The sequence below is a fragment of the Rattus norvegicus genome, chromosome X, assembly GCF_021556685.1.
Source record: "Rattus norvegicus strain SHRSP/BbbUtx chromosome X, alternate assembly SHRSP_T2T, whole genome shotgun sequence".
Classification (NCBI taxonomy): Eukaryota; Metazoa; Chordata; class Mammalia; order Rodentia; family Muridae; genus Rattus; species Rattus norvegicus.
This window is the reverse complement of record NC_141554.1, coordinates 68913561-68917595: the sequence shown is the minus strand read 5'-3', so window position 1 is coordinate 68917595 and position 4035 is coordinate 68913561. Positions and strand designations below refer to the sequence as shown.

At 41.6% G+C, this 4035-nt stretch overlaps 1 pseudogene; it reads right to left on the bottom strand.

Annotated features, from left to right (window-relative positions):
* Positions 1 to 395: 395 nt before the first annotated feature.
* LOC147998246 (large ribosomal subunit protein eL8 pseudogene) lies at positions 396 to 3592 on the bottom strand (annotated as a pseudogene).
* Positions 3593 to 4035: the final 443 nt, after the last annotated feature.

Genomic DNA, 4035 nt, shown 5'->3' with positions numbered 1-4035 from the left:
AGCCTAGTAATTTAGAGGTATTTTTGTTTTATCTTATTGAAAATAATTTTTCACACACTATGTTCTGATCTCAGTTTCTCCTCCCTCATATCCCTCTAGGTTCTTGTTATCTCCCCACCTATACAACTCCATATTTTCTTTCTTTCAATTTAGAAAACAAATAGGCAAAGAAAACAAAGGAACCAGAGTTTAAATGAAGAACAAGAAATAGACAAACACAAAATTCGAAACCATACAAATAATATATAAACCAAAGATCAATAATGACAAAAAAGTCCAAAGAAAATATGAGACAAAAAACCTACAAAAATATTGAGTTTGTTTTCTGCTGGCCATATAGATAGTTTTTTTTTAATTTTGTAATTACATTTATGTTCAGAAAACTTAGTGTGCATTTAACCCAGTTTAGTGGCGAGATCTTTAGCCTTTGCCTTTTCCAGCTTGGCAATGCGAGCCACAGACTTAGGACCCAGGACGTTGCCTCCCAAGTGGCGGCAGATCTCGTCACATCTGTCATTATAATTGGTCCTAAAAGCTTCCACCAGCTTAGCCAGAGCACCTTGACTTCAGAGTTCACCTGTGTGAAGGCAACAGTGGTGCACGTCTTCCTGTGGACCAGGTGCCCCAGCCTGGCCTTTCCCTTGATGATGCAGTAGGGCACCCCCATCTTTCGACAAAGGGCAGGCAGGAAAACCACCAGCTCAATGGGGTCTACATCATGGGCAATCACCACCAGCTGAGCCTTCTTGTCCTCCACCAAGGTGGTGACTGTATTGACCCCTGCTCGGAGGGCAGGTGGTCTCTTAGTTAGAACGTCCCCTTTGCCAGCAGCTTTCTTCTCAGCACAGGCCAGCAGCCTTTGCTTCTTCTCTTGCTTTGTCTCTGGCCTGTACTTGTGGGCAAGCTTAAGCAGCTGAGTTGCTGTTTGTCTGTCCAGAGCCTGGGTGAACTGGTTGATGGCAGGAGGTACTTTGAGCCGCTTCTAGAGGATGGCTCTTTGCCGCTGCAGCCTGATGTAGCGGGGCCATTTGACGAAGCGTGTGAGATCTCTTTTGGGCTGGATGTCCTGCCCAGTGCCGAAGTTCTTAGGCCTTTTCTCAAACAAAGGACTGACCACCTTTTTGGCCTCCTGTTTCTTGACAGCGGCGGGAGCCGGGGCCACCTTCTTCCCCTTGGTCTTCTTTCCTTGGGCATCTTGCTCAGCTGGAGAGCCATATAGATAGTTATAATAGAAGTCTTACTTGACTAAAGTTAAGATATTGAAAAAGTTCTAGTCACTTCTGGAAGTCCTAGAAACAAATGGAGTTTTCTGTCTTTCCCTGTTTCCTAAAGCCACTTGAATTATAAGGCTTGTAAAATATTCTTACATTTTCAAACCTAGGAGTATAGGGGGAAGCATTATCAAATCTGTCCTTTCTTGTAGCCTTCTTCCACTTCATTTGTTCATTTAGAATCCAGGATATTTACTGAGCTTGGAGCTCAACCATTTAGCAAGGCTGGCTGGCTGGCCAGCATGCTTCAGGGATTTACCTGTTTCTTCTCCCCATCCCAGACACTAGGCTTACAGACACTTGGCAATGTACTTAGCTTTTTCTGGGTGCTGATAATCTGAGCTCAGTTCCTCACACTTGTGCTGCAGGTACTTTTCCAAGTTAGCTTTTTACAATCTTTTTTTCCTTCTTTTTCAGAATGAATCAATGTGGTCTTCATTCTACTTACAAAATAGGTATCCTTACGACATTTTCATATATACTTAGCTTGGGTGGATTCTTCCCTCCTTCTTCTCTTCTCCTTATTCTTCTGCGCATGTCTGGCTTCCTAGTATTCCCATTTCTACCTTCATATCATGTGTTTTATTACCCTCCTTAGTCCTCTCCATTAAAGCTTGTTTTTCCTCATCTCATGGCCCCTGTCTCATTTCCTATTTGCTACCCACATTTACTCCCACTTAAGTATACATATTTAACAATTAGAAGCTGGGGTCCTCATAGAGAAAAAACTTGCACCATTGTCTTTCCGGGCCTGGACTATTTCACTGAATATATTCTTTTTAGTTCTATTTTCCTACAAACTTAATATTTCTTTAGGGCTGAATACAACTCCATTGTGCATGTGCATTATATTGTCATTGCCCATCTATCACAGATAATGAAAATCTAGATTTGATGAACATCTAGCCTAATTCCTTTTCCTCACTCTCATGAAGAACAATGAACACGGATGGGCAGGCGTGTCTGTGGTAGAGTCCTTTGACAATGGCCAGGCATTGCCAAATCAAATGGAAGTTCAGTTTTTAAGTTATTTTTGTATGGTTGTATAGGCATGTATGTCACAGTTCACATATGGAGGTGAGAGGACAAATCTGTATACTTGGATCTCTCTCCCTCTCCCCCTCCCCCCTGCCCTTTCCCCTCCCTCTTTCCCTCCCCCTCCCTCTCTATGTCTTCTGGAGAACTGAACTCAGGATGTCAAGACTGTTCTGCTAATGCCTTTACCTGCTGAGACATTTCATGAGTTCCTGTTTTTAGGGTTGTTGTTGTTATTGTTGTTGTTGTTGTTGTTGTTGTAAGAAGTCATCACACTCATTTCCACAATAGTTGCATCTGTTTCCTCATACATATCATTTCTCTTCCCAAGCCCATCTGGAGTGATCTCATCTCTGTGAGTCCCTCCTTAGCATTGGTCAGAGTACAGCCATTCTTCCCTCTTCATGTAGCAGTTTGAATTTCTAATCAGTACAGGCTCTAACCAACAGTGTTCTTCCTCCCACATTTTACGTAGCATTTATTATAGTACTTATTATAATAGCCCTTCTGACTGGAAAGAGATGAAATCTTAAAGTAATTTTAATTTTCATTTGACAGCTAAGGCTACTGAACATTTAAAAATATTTACTTTAATTTCAAGTAATCCCCTTTGTAAATTCTTGCACTGTATTCATCTTAACTGTTCCTTGGTAGTCTTGGTATGTGTGTGTGGGTGTGGGTGGGTGGGTGGAGGAGTAGATTTGCCTTCCCTAAGCTGAAGGGTCAGAACTCTGTGTATATCTTGGGAATCTGTCCATTACACTATGCACAGAAATATGCATGTAAAAACAGCTTGTTAAACCTATAATCTGAGCTCTCGCTCTCTCTTTCTCTCTCTCTCCCTCTCCTTCTCTCCCTCCCTCCCTGCCCCCTCTCTCTCTTGCAAACTCATCTCTCACTTTATTCTTCTCACCATTTCAGATGCTCCCTATTTGCCCCAAAGACCATAAATGCAGTGACCTCCCATCTTTCCTTAAAGCCATTTCTTTTTCTTGGCAGAGTGCTTGCCTTTCCCTCCCTTTCCTGCCATAACTTTTGCCAGCCCTTTCCTCATAAATATCTGTTTACCTTCCCAAGTACAACTGAGGCGGTTTCTTCTCCATGAGTCCTTTACCATTTGGTCAAAGTACATCCTTCCTTCCGTCTTCTTTAGCAGTTTGAATTTCTAATCAGTATAGAAACTTTGTTTACTCATCTTCTTCCTCACTGCCTGGTTTATTCACCTCAGTGTCCCATCAGCCACAACGGCTTTGCGTCTGTCATACAGTACCTGGCACCAAGGTCATGATCAGTTTACTCAGTAAGTGAATGGATCCATTACCTTTTCCTGAATACTACTGAAATTCAGAAGAAATCCTGTTTCCTGTGTTGCAAAGCATTCATATTTCCTTGACACTTCCCTCCACATCCTCAGCCTTGTATTTATGTCCTGACCCTTCTGCCTCTTTCTCTGTTCATCTTGTATATAGCCCAAAGGTACAAAATTGTTTCACGTGGATGAAGGTTATCAATTGTATCCTCATATTTTCACAGGATTATGGAGATGGAAAATAATTCAGTGAGTTTCATCTGTCTCTTCCTTAACAAAATGAAAAATCAAGACCTAGGAAGGGTAAAGGGCTTATCTAAGCATCTGCAATACTGTTTTTATAGTCAAAATTAGATCTCAGGGAAGTTTTCAAGATTTCTTTATTTAATCAAAATATGATTGAATTGTTTCTCCATTTTC